This window comes from Homarus americanus, unplaced genomic scaffold (genome assembly GCF_018991925.1).
Source record: "Homarus americanus isolate GMGI-L3 unplaced genomic scaffold, GMGI_Hamer_2.0 scaffold25827, whole genome shotgun sequence".
Classification (NCBI taxonomy): Eukaryota; Metazoa; Arthropoda; class Malacostraca; order Decapoda; family Nephropidae; genus Homarus; species Homarus americanus.
Window position 1 is genome coordinate 6,176,602 of NW_024738300.1, and position 22,310 is coordinate 6,198,911.

Consider the following 22,310-nt stretch of genomic DNA (forward strand, 5'->3'; position numbering starts at 1 on the left):
AAAAAAAAATTGGCATCCCAGTTATTCATAAAATGTATTTTTTGAGAAAATAAATAGTTTTCCCAGGCGAAACTCTGTACACATATATTGTGATGAATCAGTATTAATTAACGGTCAAGTGGGATGTGGTGTTTTTATAAGGGAATATTTCATCAATGAGTGTTATGCAGATGAAACAATTTGTAAAAGAATTAGTAACAGCACTTCATCCACGCTGGCTGAACTATACGCAGTTTGTGAAGGACTTTACGTTGCTATAGAGAAATGTAAAGAAACATATATTTTTGTTGATAGTAAAGAGCATTGGAAGCTTTGCAGAGTAAAAATCCATATAACTTTCATATTGTTAATATCTGTAACAATCCAGGACTGTTTCCTAAGCCAACATATAACCGAACCCACCCAGGGTAATAATATACTCGATTTAGTTCTGTCAAACAGAGAAAACCTCATTAGTAATGTCGAGGTAGGAAACGAACTTGCTAACAGCGCTAACGAAGAAATTAGATTCCAGTTAGAATTTCAGGGCAGCAGCAAGGAAACTTCCATTAAAATCCCAGATTTCAGAAGGACAAACTTTGATAGTTTGATGAGGCAGCTGAGACAAGGGGTATCGTGCTTGGGGTGAATTACATGACGTCACATGAGGTGACCTCACAAAATGGACCCACAGAGGGCGACCTCACCTTACCTTGAGACCTGATGGTTGAGAATAACCTGATAACGAGATCTGAGGTTGACGAATTCCACAACAATTTAAATAATGAGTTACTTAATGCACAAAGGCAGAACATACAATACAGAAAACTCAGATCAAACAACAATGACCCTAAATGGATAAATAATTATTTAAAGAATATTATTGGACAAACGAAGGCTATAGGTAGGAGAATAAATCGTGTTGAAGTTTACCTCCGAGATTTTTATAAGGTAATTGGCCAGTAGGGTTAAGACCGAGATAAGAAAAGCAAAGAGGAATAATGAACTGAAGATAGCAAGGGAGGCAAAGTTAAACCCCAAGGGATTCTATCAAATGTATCAAACTAAAACACGAGAAAAGATTGGACCAATACAGTCAGCTACCGGCGAGCTAACTGATAACGAGGGAGAAATGAGCAATAATCTGAATAAATATTTTTCAACAGTTTTCACCACCTAAAATTTAAACATCATACCCGAGGCACCTACTATATACAGAGATAGTGAAGGAAATAAATTAAGCTAGATAGTAGTGACTGGTAACGATGTTAGTAAGCAAATAGACAAACTAAAGCCAAATAAGTCACCAGGTCCCGATGAGATATTTGCCAGAGTATTAAAGGAATGTAAGGAAGAGCTTAGTATGCCCTTAGCAAAGTTATTTAACATGTCCTTAAAAACGGGTGTAGTACCAGAATCCTGTAGGATAGAGAATGTAATACCGATTTTCAAGAAGGGAGATAGATCACTATCTTCTAACTACCGTCCAATCAGTCTAACATCAATTGTAGGCAAATTACTGGAAGCAATCATTTCAAACTCTATTCGAAATCACCTGGAGAAGCACAAGTTGATCAATGATTCCCAACATGGCTTCACAAGTTGGCGTTTATGTCTAACTAATCTATTAACATTCTTTTCATCTGTTTTCGAATCAGTGGACGAAGGACACAATTATGATGTGGTATATCTCGACTTTAGCAAAGCCTTTGCCAGAGTCCCCCACGAAAGACTAATTAGAAAGGTAGAAGCACATGACATTAAAGGTAACATCCTTAAATGGATTTGGGCGTGGTTACAGGACAGGAAACAGCGGCACTAAATCCCATTGAAGCAACGTCACTAGTGGGGTTCCCCAAGGCTGAGTACTTGGACCATTATTATTTATTATATACATAAGCGACATAGATATTAGCATAGACAGCAGCATAAGTAAATTTGCTGATGACACTAAATAGGCTGTGTAATTTAATCTGACGAGGACTCTGCAAAACTACAGGAAGATCTAAAAAAAAATTTCGAATGGTCTGAAAAATGGCAGATGAAATTCAATGTGGACAAATGTAAAGTACTCAGTATAGGAGATGCAAACAGGGAAACCAGATTCCAGATGAACAACGAGGGGAGGAGCAGCTCAGAAATAGGTATAATGAACTATCTAGGAATGTTAAAAAAATGTAAGGAAAGCAAAGAGAGACTATGAAGTCAAAATAGCAAGAGAATCCAATGGGAATCCCAAGGGATTTTTCCAGGTATATAGAATAAAGGCAAGGACAAATTTGGGCTTAACTACTTCTTATCAGTTTTCACAGAAGAAATTCGCGAGGAAATTCCAGAGATGGAACTGATATTTAGGGGAAAGGAAGAAGAGAAATTAAAGAATATCACTAACAGAAAAGAGGATGTTCTTAAGAGGATAAATAAACTAAAGAAGACAAAATCTCCAGGACCGGACGAAATTTTTCCTCGAGTCTTGAAAGAGTGTAGGGAACAGATTAGCGGATAACTTGTAAATTTATTTACAAAATCATTAGACACCGGAGTTGTGCCAGACTTGTGAAAACAGGCAAATGTAGTACCCATATTCAAAGCATTTGACAGAGTACCGCATCAGAGGCTTCTGAGAAAAAATAAGGCTCATGGTATCGAGGGGAAAGTTTTAAATTGGATAAAATCATGGCTCACCGATAGAACGCAGAGGGTCAGCGTAGATGGTGATAAATCTGAGTGGGGCCGTGTAACCAGTGGGGTTCCCCAGGGGTCAGTACTAGGCCTACTCTTGTTCATAATCTACATAAACGATCTAGATACTGGGATCAGCACTGACATAAGCAAGTTTGCGGATGACACCAAAATAGGGCGGCAGATTAATTGAGGGCAGGATGCAAATGCATTACAGGAGGATCTAAATAAACTGCAGGGGGTGGTCTGAAAAATGGCAAATTAAATTCAACACCAGCAAGTGCAGCGTACTTAATATTGGAAAAACAAATATTGATAATGTATACAGCCTTAACAACATCAACCTAGAGAAGTCGACTTGTGAAAGAGACCTAGGGGTACTTGTAAGCCCGGACCTACGGCCTAGAAAACAGTGCATTAATGTTCGAAATAAGGCAAACAGATTATTGGGTTTTATATCTAGAAGTGTAAGTAACAAGAGTGCGGAGGTCTTATTGCAACTATATCTTGCGCTAGTCAGGCCGCACCTCGATTATGCGGTTCAGTTCTGGTGCCCTTATTATAGAATGGATATCAATTCACTAGAGTCGGTGCTGCGAAGAATGACGAAAATGATTCCGGGACTTAGAAACCTTCCATATCAGGATAGGTTAAAGAAACTTAACTTGCATTCCCTAGAAAGACGAAGAGTGCGGGTAGATTTGATAGAAGTATTTAAGTGGGTGAAAGGAATCAATAAAGGGGATATAGATAAAGTTCTTATAATATCCGAGCAGGATAGGACTCGGAGCAATGGATTTAAGTTGGATAAGTTTAGGTTTAGGAGGGATATAGGAAGAAACTGGTTCACAAATTGGGTGGTGGATGAGTGGAACAAGCTTACCAACTTTGTAGTAAGTGCTGGAACTCTGGAAAGTTTCAAAAGGAGGCTAGATAGATTCATGGTTGATAGAGAGTGGTTGTAACTCTCGACAGGAGCTGCCATGCACAGGCCAACTGGCCTATTGCAGACTCCTTATTTTCTTATGTTCTTATGTTATTGAGAAATCCGACTGCGAGAGAGATTTAGGAGGAATGAAAAGTAGGAATCTTAAGCCAGGTAAACAATGTGTATTTGCTAGAAACAAGACTAGCGAGGTCATCTTAAAACTATATCTTGCGCTTGTGAGACCTCACTTGGATTAAGCAGCTAAATTCTGGTTTACAGAATGGATATAGAATCCTTGGAAAGAATTCAGAGGAGAATGACAAGACTAGTCCCGGGCATTAGGAACCTTGAGTACAGACAGGTTAAAGCATCTTAATTTACACTCCCTCGAGAGACGTAGAGTGAGGGGCGATAAGATAGATTTGTATAAATGAAAGTCAGGGCTGAAGAAAGGGGACATTGCAAAGGAACTCAAACTATCAGACCAGGAGCGAACTCGTAACAATGGTTTTAAATTAGACAAATTTATATTTAGGCTCTAAACAGGTAAACATTCGTTTGGAAATGGAGTAGTGGACGAGTGGAACAAGTTCCCAAATATCATCATTAACTCGAATATGCTGAATAGCTTGAAACATTGGTTGGATGGATATATGAGGGATAGGGGTTAGGTGTAAATGGGACTGCTCAGTATGGGCAAATAGGCCCGCTGCAGTTTCCTCCATTGTTATCTTCTTATGTTTTTATGTTCTTTAATGGCCACTGCGCCTGGACTATAAGGGCTATTTTACTTTTAACAAATGGCATCTAAAATAGCTAATTTAGGTGTGTAGAAATGGTAGTTTTACTATATATATATATATATATATATTAATTAACAGCATATATATATATATATATATATATATATATATATATATATATATATATATATATATATATATATATATATATATATATATATATATATATATATATATATATATATATATATATATATATATATATATATATATATATATATATGCTGTTAATTAATCGCAAGGAAAGACTAAGGAGAAGTACAAAACAAGGTGTATATATACAGAGGAGGGTGAGATCAGGTCCACAATGGTCAGGTATTGGGTAATGACCCTACTAATCTTTAAAAAGCACCGCAACGGTCGGTAGTCAGGTCAGAGGGTAAGGTGACCCAACCTTCTCACCTGGTTACAAATCTTCTTAATTACAAAATTGTCCAGTTTGTACATGCCATTACTCAAATTCATGTTGACTGTTTCGGTATGTTTAATGAGACTAGTTTCTATAATATTCCTACTGTCAATTGAATTACATGGTAATATTGAGGAGGCATTATCCCAGTCAATGCAATGCTTATTATCCCTCAGATGAACAAACAGAAGTTATCAACATATAAGAACATAAGAATGGAGGAAACTGCAGCGGGCCTATTAGCCCATACTGGGCAGTCTCGTTTACACCCAATCCCTATTGCTCATATAAGCATCTAACCTATGTTTGAAGCAATTCAGCGTATTCGAGTTAATGATGATATTTGGTAAATTGTTCCATTCATCCACTACTCTGCTTCCAAACCAGTGTTTACCTACTTTACTCCTAAATCTAAATTTGTCTATTTTAAAACCTTGTTACGAGTTCGCTCCTGGTTGGATAGTTTGAGTACCTTTGTAATGGCCCCTTTGTTTAGCCCTGACTTCCACTTATACACCTCTATCAGGTCGCCCCTCTCTGTACGTCTCTCGAGGGAGTGCAAATTAAGATGCTTTAACCTGTCTCTATACTCAAGGCTCCTAATGCCCGGGATTAGTCTTGTCATTCTCCTCTGAATTCTTTCCAAGGATTCTATATCCATTCTGTAATACGGTGACCAGAACTGAACTGCATAATCCAGTTTTAGGATGACCTCCCTAGTCTTGTAACTAACACTCCTTTGTATGAACCCAAGTACTTTATTAGCCTTGTTACGAGCAAAACCATATTGTTTACTTGGCTTAAGGTTCCTACTTATCATTACTCCTAAATCTCTCTCGCAGTCGGATTTCTCTATGGCATCGTTGTTCATCTGGTATCTGGTTTCCCTGTTTACATCTCCTATACTGAGTACTTTGCATTTGTCCACGTTGAATTTCATCTGCCATTTTTCAGACCATTCGAAAAATTTGTTTAGATCTTCCTGTGGTTTTGCAGAGTCCTCGACAGATTTAATATCACGTCCTATTTTAGTGTCATCAGCAAATATACTTATGCTGCTGTCTATGCCGATATCTATGTCATTTATGTATATAATAAATAATAATGGTCCAAGTACTGAGGCTTGGGGAACTCCACTTGTGACGTTACTCCAATGGGTCCTAGTGCCGTTAATGGTCACTGGCTGTTTCCTGTCCTGTAACAACGCCCTAATCCATTTAAGGATGTTACCTTTGATGTCATGTGCTTCTACCTTTCTAATTAGTCTTTCGTGGGGGATTCTGTCGAAGGCTTTGCTAAAGTCGAGATATACCACATCATAATTGTGCCCCTCGTCCACCGATTCGAAAACAGATGAAAAGAATGTTAATAGGTTAGTTAGACATGTACGTCCGCTTGTGAAGCCATGCTGGGAATCATTGATCAATCAGTGCTTCTCCAGGTGATTTCGAATAGAGTTTGAAATGATTGCTTCCAGTAATTTGCCTACTATTGATGTTAGAGGATAGTGATCTATCCCCCTTTTTGAAAATCGGTATTACATTCGCTATCCTCCAGGATTCTGGTACTACACCTGTTTTTAAGGACATACTAAGCTCTTCCTTACATTCCTTTAATACTCTGGCAAATATCTCATTGGGACCAGGTGACTTATTAGGCTTTAGTTTGTCTATTTGCTTACTAACATCGTTACTAGTCACTACTATTTCGCTTAATTTGTTTTCTTCACTATCTCTGAATAGAGTAGGTGCCTCAGGTATCATGTTTAAATTTTCGGTGGTGAAAACAGTTGAAAAATATTTATTCAAATTATATGCTCATTTCTCCTTCGTTATCAGTGAGCTCGCTGGTATCTGACCGTATTGGTCCAATCTTTTCTCGTGTTTTAGTTTGATATATTTGGTCGAATCCTTTGGGGTTTGTCTTCGCCTCCCTTGCTATCCTTACCTCATTATTCCTTTTGACTTTCCTTATCTCGGTTTTAACCCTACTCGCCAATATCTTATAATAATCCTGGAGGTAAATTTCGCCACGCCTTATCCTTCTACCTATAGCCTTCCTTTGGCCAATGATGTTCTTTAAATAATTATTTATCCATTTAGGGTCATTGTTATCTGATTTGAGTTTTTTGTATGGTATGTTCTGCCTTTGTGCATTAAGTAACTCATTATTTAAATTGTCGTGGAACTCGGCAATCTCAGATGTCGTTATCAGGTCGGAGTCATCTGTCAGGTTCACGGCCAAGCGCGACACCCCCTCTCTCAGCTGCCTCTTTAAACTGTCAAAGTTTGCCCTTCTGAAATCTGGTACTTTAGTGGAATTTTCCTTACGTCTGCCCTGAAAATCTAACTCGAATCTAATTTCTTTGTGATCGCTGTTTGCAAGTTCGTTCCCTACCTCGACATTGCTAATGAGGTTTTCTCTGTTCGACAGAACTAAATCGAGTATATTATTACCCCGGGTGGGTTCGGTTATATGTTGACTTAGGAAACAGTCCTGGATCGTCTCGAGAAAATTCTCGGATTCTGAGTTACCCGTAAGGTCAGTGCAATCTATTTGGCCAAGGTTAAAGTCGCCTACTATACAGACTTTGTTGTGTATGGAAGCCCTGCGCATTTCATCCCAGATATGTAGCTCATTGACTCTATCAAGATTGGTAGGTCTATATATTTCTCCTGTGATTAATTTTTCCCTACCGTCGATTAATTCTATCCAAATTGTTTCTGTATTCCGCTCAGTTATTATTTCCTTATTTATTTCACACTTCAGATTTTCCCTTACATAGATTGCTACTCCGCCTCCTTTCCTGGTCTGCCTATCGGTATGGAACAATTTGTAACCCGCAATTTGGTATTCGATCGGCAACTCACGTGAGTCTAGGTTGATCCATGTTTCAGTGAATGCTATTATATTGATTTTTTCGGTACATACCAAGGCCCTAATATCATCCATTTTGTTTCTCATACTTCTACTGTTCTCGTATTAGACATTTAAGTTAGTCGTGTTCTGAGTCCTCCCTTTAACGCGTTTAGTTTTAAACTCCCTGTTTAATTTAGTTTTGTCATCATTCCTAACACTATTTCCCTGAAATCTTTTACTTTGTTTACCCGCTACCACTGTAGTTCCCCCCACCCCCGTGCCCATTTGTTCCGCTAGCAGTTTAAAGACTTCGATATCCTTTGAACTGCCCCCTCTAGAGACCCAGCCAGGGTTGCCACCCCATCCCGAGACAGGTGCACCCCATCCCTAGCATAAAGGTCCCTTCTGCCGTAGAAGTTGTCCCAGTTGTCAATGAATGGGACTGATATTGACTTGCAATATCTGTCAAGACGGTCGTTGACACCAACCGCCTTTGACAACCATTCACTGCCAAGTCTCCTTCTAGGCATTTCGGTTTTCGGAATTTTTCGGTTTTCAGAATCGTTAGGTTTTTTTTTTTTTTTTTTATGTGTATTAGCCCACCCGGGCATAGATCACTGACCCACATTGGGGCCTGGGGGTCGAAAATATGATAAAAATTATAATAATAATAATAATTCATAGGTCTAGGTTGTGTTTCTCACTTTTGATCTTTTTTTCATTCTTGTATTTCTTTACTGTACTATTATTATTTTATTATTACAGTATTATTGTTATTATTATTATTATTATTAATTTCATTATTATTATTATTATTATTATTTTTGTAATCATTATTATTTTATTTTGGTGTATTTTTATTAAAAAAATTATTTACTATGAATAATTATTATTATTACTATTACATTTTCGCCTTCCAGGCCCCTATGTGGGTCAGTGATCTGTGCCTGGGTGGGCTAATAATCCCTGTTAAAAAAAAAAAAAAAAATGCCCCACAAAAAAACTTTCGGTTTTTAGAGCTTTTCAGTTTTCGAAATTTCGGATAAAGGGTTGTCAACCTGTAGTAGTCGATAAATGGGAGTGTTGTACTCCACAGAAAATGAACTGTTGTGGTCAACCTTGTGACTCCCAACTCCTGCCTGACCTTTTACATCTAAGGTTGACTCTAATACCAGTACAACTCTTGCCTTTCACTCATAAGGCCCTCAGCATAATGAATTAATGAACTACACAAGAAACGACCAAATTAAAAATAGCACAGAAAGAAGAGAGATACAATAAAAATGGCAAATACGAATGGGTGCATATTGCATACTTATTTGGAGTGATGGTGGTGCTGCTTCTGCCACAAGGAAGTACTGTACAGTGAAGTAACTCAGGGTCGACCATTACACTGATGGACAAATGACGTCACGTTTGTGCTCGAAAAATTGCGTAAATCACTCGGTGGGAGAAAAAATAAGAAAACGTCAGATTTTAATTTCAACAAAGAATAGGTGTTCATATATTACACTAACGTTCAACATTATCCTTGAGTGTAAACATTTTTTACATGACGGAAGATAGAATACGAATACCGCCTTAGTTAGACAACTCTAGATAGACCAACCGCCCGAACGGCTCATAAACTGATTAGTGGCGAAAACGATAAAAAAAGGTAACCTAATATGGCATCACGACTTGCAATACCTAGAGCTGGGGAAATAACTGTATGTGCCGCGGACTTTGTGAGGTGCGATGACTGACCACCGTAAGTAAGAATATATTTCAGTTTGATTTCAAAACAAGTGATCAGTTAAGAGTTGCAAAAATAATAAGATACGTTACTATTTAATATTTTATTAATATTAGTGAACAATATAGTATCCCGTGCACAGTGTGTGGTTACCGTAGGTCATGAAAAGAAACAAAACCAGACGAAGTAACACAACCTTTACAGAGCGTCACCGTCCACTGCTCAGTTACGGGAATTAGCAAACAGTATTTCTAATTATATGGATAATTAGCTCTTGATTTTAAGAGGTTGATGTCTAGTGTACGATCTAACTTAAAGTACTCACTTAAAGACCTTAGGTGTTGAAGTACCTGAACAACGCGCAGTGCATTAGGCTTAGGGGGATCCATGGGGGGGGGGTGGTCCTGGGGGTCCGGACAATTCCCTTTTCATTAGTAAAAAATCCAATACCCTTTCTTTAATGCAGGATTGTATTCAGGCATTTTTGTATTGTAAAAAATAATTACTACTGACCCCAGAGTATCTCCTAATATCAAGTGCACATGGCTTCAAAATGCCGATGATTTTAGAACAAATTCGGGGGGGGGAGGGGGGCGCGTTTTGCTCACCATGTTCTCCCACCCAAAACTTCTTGGACCTCCCCTTTTGATATTCCAGGATCCGTCCCTGCTATGATAAAGACAAACTTTTTTACAGGCACACTAACTGTTGCTGTCTTATGCTCGTTCTTACTCGTCCTCCTTTCTTAATATTTCTTCTTAAGCTTAAAGAGTTTCATCAAACCATTATAGAAAAACAACAACAACGGCGTTCCTACTTGGCATACACGAAAAATATTAAGACTGCACATCTTTTGTTTATATATTCTGAAGAAATGTTGCAAACAGCTGTGAATTATGATGAGTCTGGATAATATTAAGAACACAGGGCTTTATTTGAACTTTTGACTCAAACAAGTGCATGAATGCACTACACTCCTGTTTTTTGTTCATGAGTTTGTTTTATTTGAGAGGAGGAAGTGTGGAGGTGGAGACTCAGGGACGCGCCAGTCACGACCCTCCACGGCTGGCTGCCCCTCCCTCTACCTCACCCAACCTTTCCTCCCAGCCCTCTTCCCTCCCTCCACGCCAAAGCCCGACTCTCTCCCTCCCACCTATGTTTGTATTCCTCCATTCTCACCTCCCTCTTCTTCCTTACCACCTACGCCCCTTTTCTCATATTGCTAAGTCGACTTGTGAAAGAGACTTAGGGGTACTTGTAAGCCAGGACCTACGGCCTAGAAAACAGTACGTTAATGTTCGAAATAAGGCAAACAGAGTATTAGGTTTTATATGTAGAAGTGTAAGTAATAAGAGTGCAGAGGTCTTATTGCAACTCTATCTTGCGCTAGTCAGGCCGCACCTCGATTATGCGGTTCAATTCTGGTGCCCTTATTATAGAATGGATATCAATTCACTGGAGTCGGTGCAGCGAAAAATGACGAAAATGATTCCGGGACTTAGAAACCTTCCATATCAAGATAGGTTAAAGAAACTAAACTTGCATTCCCTAGAAAGACGAAGAGTGCGGGGAGATATGATAGAAGTATTTAAGTGCGTGAAAGGAATCAATAAAGGAGATATAGATAAAGTTCTTATAATATCCGAGCAGGGTAGGACTCGTAGCAACGGATTTAAGTTGGATAAGTTTAGGTTTAGGAGGGAGATAGGAGGGATCTGGTTCACAAATAGGGTGGTGAGCGAGTGGAACAAGCTTAGCAACTTTGTAGTAAGTGCTGAAACGCTGGAAAGTTTTAAAAGGAGGCTAGATAGATTCATGGATGATAGAGAGTGGTAGTAACTCTCGACAGGAGCTGCCATGCACAGGCCAACCGGCCTATTGCAGACTCCTTATTTTCGTATGTTCTTAATGAATATGATGCATTTCTTTGTGTACGAACCTCTGTCCTGCATGGCAGTGAACAGTGACATTTCCCACATGAATCTGACCTATATATACAGTCAATGAATATGATGATATATACATATATATATATATATATATATATATATATATATATATATATATATATATATATATATATATATATATACAGTATATATATATATATATATATATATATATATATATATATATATATATATATATATATATATATATATATATATATATATATATATATATATATATATATATATATATATATATATATATATATATATATATATATAGAATAGGCAAACTGTACTCCAAGCTTGGTCAATAAATTTGTTAAACTAATTTTCTCAGTTCTGTCGCCCAACGTCCACAACATGCAGGTAATATAATATTTAAATTATTAAATTATTTACCACCCAAGGTCTCTTTCTCTCTCTCTTATATATAAATATATATATATATATATATATATATATATATATATATATATATATATATATATATATATATATATATATATATATATAAGTTAATCACTATAGGTGAGCGTCATCCAAGTATATGCTGATAACCACAAAGAAACAAGGAAACGCAAAGTTCGCAAGCGCTTGTAGTTATCAGTATATATATATATATATATATATATATATATATATATATATATATATATATATATATATATATATATACAGTATATAAATATATACAGTATATAAATATATATATATATATATATATATATATATATATATATATATATATATATATATATATATATATATATATATACAGTATATAAATTATATATATATATATATTGTATATATATATATATATATATATATATATATATATATATATATATATATATATATATATATATATATATATATATATATATATATATATATATATATATATATATACATATATATATATATATATATATATATATATATATATATATATATATATATATATATAACAAAAGAATTATGTCTGTGTGTTTGTTTGTTTGTGTGTCCTCACGAGAATCGGGCAAACTATTTACCGATCTGTAGTGATGATGGATGGTGTTTTATGTAGTGATGATGGATGGTGTTATATGTAGTGATGATGGGATGGTAGTGATGATATGTAGTGATGATGGATGGTGTTATATGTAGTGATGATGGATGGTGTTATATGTAGTGATGATGGATGATGTTATATGAAGTGATGATGGATGATGTTATATGTAGTGATGATGGGTGTTGTTATATGTAGTGATGATGGATGATGTTATATGAAGTGATGATGGATGATGTTATATGAAGTGATGATGGATGGTGTCATATGTAGTGATGATGGGTGGTTTTATGTGTAGTGATGATGGATGGTGTTATATGTAGTGATGATGGATGGTGTTTTATGTAGTGATGATGGATGATGTTATATGAAGTGATGATGGATAATGTTATATGTAGTGATGATTATGGTGTTATATGTAGTGATGATGGATGGTGGTATATGTAGTGATGATGGATGATGTTATATGTAGTGATGATGGGTGGTGTTATATGTAGTGATGATGGATGATGTTATATGTAGTGATGATGGATGGTGTTATATGTAGTGATGATGGATGATGTTATATGTAGTGATGATGGGTGGTGTTATATGTAGTGATGATTAGACAATAAAATAATAACAGTTTAATGCTAAAAAAATATACTTTGTTGTACCGTTGTAGTGGAACTTACATACACCGTTAATGAACTATTGATGGAAGAAGTTTTGGGGACTGAACCGTTGTTGCAAACAGGGAGTTGCTCACAGAGACAGACTACTCAGTTGAAGTTCTGGTGAATTTTCTTGAACAAAATGAGCCTCACCTGGTGCCTGATCAAGCAAATGCTTATGAACAGATCTTGCAAGCGATACAAGCGAAGCAGGGAGGTATGATCTTTCTCGATGCTCCTGGCGGAACAGGAAAAACATTCCTGATCAACCTTCTGTTGGCCAAAGTACGTCATCAGGGGAAAATTACTCTTGCTGTGGCATCCTCAGGCATTGCTGCAACACTACTAGAAGGAGGACGTACTGCACACTCAACTTTTAAACTGCCTTTTAACCTCGCTCACAATGAGAATCCAGTGTGCAACATCAAAAAAGGATTGGCAAAGGTAAAACTCTTAGAAAAATGCAGCCTCATAGTCTGGGATGAATGCACTATGTCTCACAAGTTAGCGTTTGAAGCATTGGACAGAAAATGACCAGCTCATGGGTGGCATTACAATGGTCATTGCTGGAGACTTTCGCCAGACCCTACCTGTCATTCCTCGAAGCACTCCAGCTGATGAACTGAATGCGTGCCTCAAGGCATCATGCCTTTGGAGAAGTGTTCAGACACTCACCCTATCCACAAACATGAGAGTACATCTACAAGGAGATCAGGATGCTGGACGGTTTGCAAACCTTCTACTACAGATTGGGAATGGAACTTTCCCTGTTGATTCAGAAGGACAAATAATCATTCCTCAAGGATGTGGAAATGTTGTAAAGTCCTCAACTGAGCTCACTAACATGGTCTACCCAAACATTATCCACCACTACAAGGATCACAAGTGGCTGCGTGAACGCGCAATTCTGGCACCAAAGAATGAAACAGTGGCTGAAATCAACATGACTCTACTCAGACAGCTTCCAGGCAGTGAGACCTCATTCAAGTCTGTTGTTACAGTAATCGACCAGGATCAAGCAGTCCAGTACTCTGCAGAATTCCTTAATTATTTTTTAGCCCACTGGAATGCTTCCTCACCACCTCACTCTCAAGATTGGAACTCCTATAATGCTCTTAAGAAATCTTGAACCACCAATCCTCTGCAATGGCACAAGACTGGTGGTGAAGAACATGATGCCACATGTACTGGAAGCTACAATACTGACAGGAAAAGCTAACGGAGAGGACGTGTTTATACCAAGGATACCTCTTATCACCACTGACCTGCCATTTGAGTTCAAGCGACTTCAGCTTCCTGTTAAAGTGAGCTTTGCCATGTCCATCTACAAAAGCCAGGGACAGTCCCTAAAGATGGTTGGCCTAAACCTGGTGTTTCCTTGCTTCTCTCATGGACAGTTCTATGTTGGATGCTCCAGAGTAGGAACTGGCAAAAATCTGTACATACTTGCTGCTAATGGCAAAACCAAAAATGTGGTCTACCCTAATGCACTACAGTGAGACAATGTGGAGCCTCCCGGAGGGTGGCGTCCTACCGTGGCCTAGCGAATGAGCCGCCCGGAGGGCGGCGATTCCGCTAGTAACATAATAAAATAATAATGATAACAGTAATAATAATAGTAATAATAATAATAATGAAGAACCACAAAGAAAAAAAAATCAAAAGTCAGATACAATATATATATATATATATATATATATAATCAACATCCTCACCAGCCAGGATTCGAACCCTAGACCTTATGTCTGTGACCAGGGAATGCTCCCGACCATGCCACAAGGACACCAAAAGCAATCCTAGACTATGTTATATTTCACACAAAGCCGGTTCATCGAGTTGATGACGCCGTGATCCTCACATGGATTTAAATGAAGTAGATATATCTTGATAAAATCACACAGGGAAAAGGGAAACAATGGAGCACCTTAGCTTTCGTTTTTTAGGAAAGTCTTCGAGGTAATAGATAATTACGAAAATTACGATGTTGTTTTCTTAGACTTTAGCAAAGCATTTGACAGAGTACCGCATCAGAGGCTTCTGAGAAAAATTAAGGCTCATGGTATCGAGGGGAAAGTTTTAAATTGGATAAAATTATGGCTCACCGATAGAACGCAGGGTCAGCGTAGATGGTGTTAAATCTGAGTGGGGCCGTGTAACCAGTGGGGTTCCCCAGGGGTCAGTACTAGGCCCACTCTTGTTCATAATCTACATAAACGATCTAGATACTGGGATCAGCAGTGACATAAGCAAGTTTGCGGATGACACCAAAATAGGGCGGCAGATTAATTCAGGGCAGGATGCAAATGCATTACAGGAGGCTCTAAATAAACTGCAGGGGTGGTCTGAAAAATGGCAAATGAAATTTAACACCAGCAATTGCAGCGTACTTAATATTGGAAGAACAAATACTGATAATGTATACAGCCTTAACAACATCAACCTAGAGAAGTCGACTTATGAAAGAGACCTAGGGGTACTTGTAAGCCCGGACCTACGGCCTAGAAAACAGTGCGTTAATGTTCGAAATAAGGCAAACAGAGTATTGGGTTTTATATCTAGAAGTGTAAGTGACAAGAGTGCAGAGGTCTTATTGCAACTATATCTTGCGCTAGTCAGGCCGCACCTCGATTATGCGGTTCAGTTCTGGTGCCCCTATTATAGAATGGATATAAATCACTAGAGTCGGTGCAGCGAAGAATGACAAAAATGATTCCGGGACTTAGAAACCTTCCATATCAGGATAGGTTAAAGAAACTGAACTTGCATTCCCTAGAAAGACGAAGAGTGCGGGGAGATATGATAGAAGTATTTAAGTGGGTGAAAGGAATCAATAAAGGGGATATAGATAAAGTTCTTATAATAGCCGAGCAGGATAGGACTCGGAGCAACGAATTCAAGTTGGATAAGTTTAGGTTTAGGAGGGAGATAGGAAGAAACTGGTTCACAAATAGGGTGGTGGGCGAGTGGAACAAGCTTAGCAACTTTGTAGTAAGTGCGGGAACTCTGGAAAGTTTCAAAAGGAGGCTAGATAGATTCATGGATGATAGAGAGTGGTAGTAACTCTCGACAGGAGCTGCCATGCACAGGCCAACCGGCCTATTGTTATGTTGTAATACATCTTCAGAGGCAACTGAATTACATAGACAGAGAGAGGATTAAGTACACAGGGTGACCTTACTAAACATGAGATCAGGTAAAATAAATGATATCCACTAATCCGCACACCAACACTACCACACAGGCAAAGGAGCTTAAGAGAAAGGGCGACGTGACTAGTCAGGTTAAGTTAGGTAAAAAATATGGGACTCACTAATCATCTATCCTACATCTAACTCCAATGCTTTAAAAGCGTTTTTTACCTTGGGTCACTGACAAATAAATTTTTGTAACATATCAGTTTTGTACTGACCATCACTAAGGTTTATAGAATTCAATTCTCTAATCAAACTAGCTTCACCAGAAGTCTTTCTGTGACATATGATGATTTGTACACTTCTAAGCTGTTTTCCCAATCCATGGGATGATTATTGTTGCTAACATGAACGATCAGTGCAATACTATCAGATGCTCTTCTGATATTGTACTTGTGTTGTTTAATTCGGAGTTGCAATGCTTTCCCAGTCTGTCGCACATACTTTACGTTATATTTGCTGAAACTGCCTTTCCTTTTCCCTTTCTTCTTTCTCCTTTTCATTTTCTTCTTTCTCCTTTCTCATTTTCTTTTTCTTCTTTCTGTCTCTCAAGCATAAATAACTAAAACTGCCTCTGTTCTTTTTCTTGCTTAAGTCTCTTAACCATCAAAACTTCTGGGGTCTCCTGCTCAGCTAAAAGCAAAGCTTACAATGAACTTCTCTTTTCTTACATGACTTTCTACATTCAATACTATACTTAGATGCAATGGCTAACCAATCATCTTTATGTATGCTGGTCTTTTTCAAATGTTCTACTGACGGAGTAGTAACAAATTCCTCTAAGCTGAACTCCATAATGCTAAATATTAAATACAAAATACAAAAAAAACACTAATATAATAATAGAACATGAACATTTATGATATAAAAAGGTTTGGGGAAATTCTCAACATGGAGCAAACCTAAGCGGTCAGGCCCCTATTTGTTACGTTCATTCTTCTTTGTGGTGGGTTCTCGACTAATATAACTGTATACCATGCAACATTTTCAAAGAATGGTTAATCTCAGATACCGGTGAAGCAAAGCCAACAAGTAAAATAACAGTATAATTAATATACACCATTTAGAATGCATACAGGAAACAATAATGACAAAATAACTAAAAAGTAAGTTTGTTCAGTTCGAGAATTTAGCCATTAACAAAACAAGACTGATAAACCTACAATTAAATCAATTACAATATTCAGCACTTAACCTAAATGGAGCAGGAACCCTTATAACGTAAGTGAAGACAGTTCACACAATCCAATAACAACATAGCCATCACTATGGAGGAGAGGCAAGAAACCTTACTGTCCACAATCTGACGGACTGTTCTCGCTCAATCAATAAATCAATGGCTGGTAACAGAGAGGACGAAGGTTCAGGGGAAAGATAAACGGAGGATGGAAGTGAATTTTAGGAGGAGAGGACAGACGCAGTGGCTTAAACACCGCTTGCGTGAGGGGGCTGAGCTCTGATTGGTGGATGGCCAGGCTCCGCAGCAGAGGGGCGGGGATCGGAGAGTAACCGTTATTTTTATTTATTTATTTATTTTTTCTTACTACAGATCGGCTTGATCTCTTGTGTGTTTCTTGGTGTTATTGCTGGTGTTGGGTTTCGTGATGATGAATCGCTCATAGGATGGAGGTGAGAAGGGAAACTCAGCTATGGCGTTTTCTCTATATAAATATATTATATACAAAACAGTCTGGTGCTGGGAAGTTGCTGTGTGGTAGAGGAGTTGCTGTGCAGGAGCTTCTTTAGAGGAGTTGTTGTGTGTTGCCTTTCACGACGAGGCTGTGAGCTTATATACACGTCCACCGGAAGTAAAACCGGAAGTAAGCGACGTTGGTGGCCGACACCCCCGCCGGGAGTCTAGACGGCTAAGCTTGTCAGCGAAACTTAACGCGGGATCGGCTGAACAGCGACTAACGGCAGTGGCAGTTGTAGGGGAGAGTATCCACTACACTGGTTTTTGATGGGCGGGCTGCTATGTGTCTTGTTATACTAAAGATAAAGATCTTCTCTTCCTCTTTTTTTTTCTTTTCTTGAAATGTCCATTCACGAGTGTCATGTTCTTGTTCTTCGTGTCCAGGTTGCTAACAGAAATGGAAGAAGTCGGACGTTGTGAGTTGTTGGTCCGCAGGGGCAACAGGGGCAGCTTGTACTTGTGTCTTTTCTTGTTTTTCTTCTTCTCTTGAGTCTTGGTAGCTTGTTTTTTCCTTTGGGCATATAATGCAAGGAGAGCCTCCTTGTAGCTAAGTTTCTTGTCGTGTCTAACCTTGGCTGCCTTGTATTGCTCCCGCCACGTGGGACATAACTTGTCGGCAGAGGAGTGAGCCACAGGCTACTCACTTCTTTTCTTGGTTAGGGCAGGAGGTTTAGCGATGCCTGGTGTTTCAACACCTGGAGCATATATCCTCCTGCGCATTGCACTTGTGTACGGTATGTCCATATTTCTGGCATTTATAGCAGCGTGTACCTGTAAGTTTGATGTATGGCTTGACTGGGATGGTTACCCAGGCCAACTGAACTTCCTTGGGCATTGTCTGGGGGTGCCCGATTACTGCTGTCGTTTCAGACAGCCTCTTGACAACGCCTAGCTGTCCGTCTAGTGCAATGGTTCTTAAACTTTTTTGCCTCGCGCCCTCCTTCTACATAAGTCCTACATCCCCCCCCCCCTCACTCCCTGATGCAACCCTTGATTATTATAGAGTGGGAGGGATGAGCAATCGTGTACAAAACGCGTTTAGTTCCTGACCAGACTTTTTTCTCTGACCGCTCCCCCCCCAGTTTAAAAACCACTGGTCTAGTATTTGTTCTAGTTCTTTATCATCCATGTGGGCTATTTCGTCGTGGGCGATAACTCCCAGCTTCAGATTGTCCCATTCATAGGCAAATGAGTGCAACTCGATGCCGTTGATGGTGATGGTGTCGTTATCCACGAGTTGTCTGGCCTGTTTAGGTTCTACAAACGTGATCTTGATAATTCCGCGATGCAGGCGTTCTACTTTGGGGACTTCTTCAATATTGTTGCTATCCAAGAAATTCTTGAGGACAAGAAGGTTCAATTTTTGGGGGATGTTTTCTCGACCGGGCTCAACCGAGTCACTTTGGCAAGATCGACAGACCAAGACATGTCGGCTTGTGCTGAGTGAGAGCTGGTCTCTCGCCTGGTTAACCCAACACCAAACCTCTAATGAATGAATCAAAGCATTAAGACCAAGGAAAGCATATAGGAGGAAGTGCGTCTGCCATACTTTACTTTGAAGCCTCCGATTGGCCCGCCATCTAGTGGTCAGACGTCCGGAAGAAGGAGAACGATTTTCTGTATTTCTTAAGGGTACATTATGATAAAAAATGAACATTTAGCAAAAACCGACCCAGGTGGACTAGAGAATATGGTTTCCGAGTGTACATTAATTAATTATTATTGTGCACAGGAGCATAGATCCTGGGGGAAGCCTCCACCAATAATCAAGCTGAGGGATTTCCTATAAAATCATCCCCCCTACTGTTCTATTCATGTACTTTTGCTAAGGCCAACCAATTGGTGTTCAGAAAAAAAGTAGCAAGAAAAAAGTACAATATGTTTTTTGTTATGATTATGTTCAAAGGCACATTTCTAGAAGTCTCAAGTCATTCTCCTCTTTAATCACAACATAACCATGCCAGTGGATTTGATCTGTACACACATTATAATCATGAGTAATCTATCTATATAAGGATTGATTAAAGAAAACTTTTTATTGTGTTCTTTTAAGAATTTTATTCAATATTTATAAATGGTCTTACAGACTACAAAACACTTTTTTATATTTAAATGTGCTTCATGTTCTACAGAAATTAATTATATTAAATTGAATAGCTATGCTACCTTTATTGTCTAACAATTATATTTACTTGTTACACATTTTTTATCAGTTCAACGCAGTAAATATAAGAATCACTTACAGTGAACATAAACATCATCAAATTAAAAGGCATACTGTACTGTACTGTACTGTACTGTACTGTACATCAAAATATAAGCATACTCATAACAACCAGAAGCAGCAACAATTAAAGCATAACATGAACAAGTGCACAACAATTACTAATACACATTCTTAAATACCCAAAATAAAAAAGGCATTGATGCATAACTTGCTGAGGACAATAACTACTACTGTACAGTCGTGAACAGAAGTCCTGTCTCCCCTTCTGCTGCTCCACGAACCCTGAGAGTCAGACTCATGAATCCGAAGCATTTATGGGCAGAATAATGCACCAGTGTCTACTGCTTCGGGTTCATGAGTCTAAATCTCTTGGTTCGCGGAACAGCACAAGGGGCGACAGGACTTCTGTTCACGGCTGTACATAGCATAAGCAAAAGCACAAGGCAGCCATACAAAGCGAAATTGCTTTAGACAAGCAAACACAGCAGTATGCTGCATGAGATTAGGTCAGTATTGTTGGAAGTCCAAATCATGAAGTTGTACATTATACGGTGAAACATTTATCATTACCTGGTGCTGATTTCTCACTGGTGTACATATGGAGTGGTATGCGTACTGCAGTACAATGAAAATATTTAGCATTATCTAAACGTTTGTATAACTTACGAAAGCATTCGCTTGTAACACGTATTTGTTAGAGTATTGCAAAATAATTGGGTTAATTCATGTTCATAACTTTGATTGCTGAAGTATGATGGGAATAAAGCTAATCAAGATGACTACTTTTACTGGGAGTTTTAAGCCCTTTATTGTACATTATAATACTTGTATAAGTAAATAGTTAGCACACTTCCCTTTAAATTTACCCAACATATATCCTGCTTAATGTATCAACAATAAAGTGAGTAAGTACATTACCATTAGCAGCATGTCCATCACCAACATCAACACTTCCCATAAGATTTAAAGCATCTAATAGACCATCTGTTAAGCATTAGAACATAAGAACATATGAATGGAGGAAACTGCAGCGGGCCTATTGGCCCATACTGGACAGTCCCGTTTACATGATGATGATGATGATAATGGAGATAAAATGGCAATGGCTTGCCATGGGAAGGGAGAGAAGAGGTAAGTGGAGATGTTCGGGGTACTTGGTTCTAACTACAGGGGCGAACAAAAACACCTGTAGAGTTCTGTAGGTTCTTATTAACGGAAATATACAGGAGTGCGCTTACAAGCGCAGGTAGTCCTTACACTCCTATAGGGTCAACTGACCTCACTCTGACCTCTCAGGCGACATGTGGTAAGTGGTATATTAGCAGCTTCCAGATGTCGCCAGGCACATTTATCTAAGCGTGTGGTGACATGAAACAGGGGCATTGCCACACACTACTGACTAGAGAAATAATGTGTATATATAGAGTACATACATGGTATACATACAACATACATAATTTCATACACCTCACCTCCCCCTATACGCTCATAGCAAAGTCTTGAGCGGACCTTTTCCTGTGGATCCGTTCTGAGCGTCGAAGGGCTTGATCACTGGGGGGGATATGGGACCCAGCACTGGTTACTGGGTCAACGGAAGGTGTTACGGGGCGGAGAAAACGGCGGTTCCTCCACCACACACGACCACTGGGTAACCGCACCTGGTAGTCCCGTGACCTACCGAGACCCATGACTACGCCCACTTTGTCCCAACGTAGGGAAGTTGGGTCCTGGACGCGGACTTGGGTGCCGACACTCAACCTGGGGAGAGGACGGGCGTGGTCGTTGTAGCGGGCGACGACGTCTTGAACACGTTCGGCGGCTCGGCGATCACAATCCTCTGTCCTGGCCTGCCACTCCTTGGAGAAGGACTGAGGGTGAGGGACACAAGAACGGAGGGGGCGTCCATACAAGACCTGGGCAGGGGAGCGTCCGGTGTAATTGGGTGTGTTGCGGAGCTCAAGGAGACCCTGGTCGAAGGCCTCGCAGTCAATATTCCCAGAAGGGGCCACTTTGAGGATGAGGTGCTTCAGGGATTTGATAGCAGCCTCAGCGTGGCCGTTGGACTGCCGGTAATGAGGCGGTGACAACACATGCCGGACTCCCCATCGGTCGAGGAACGCAGCAAAGTCCCGGCTTGTGAACTGG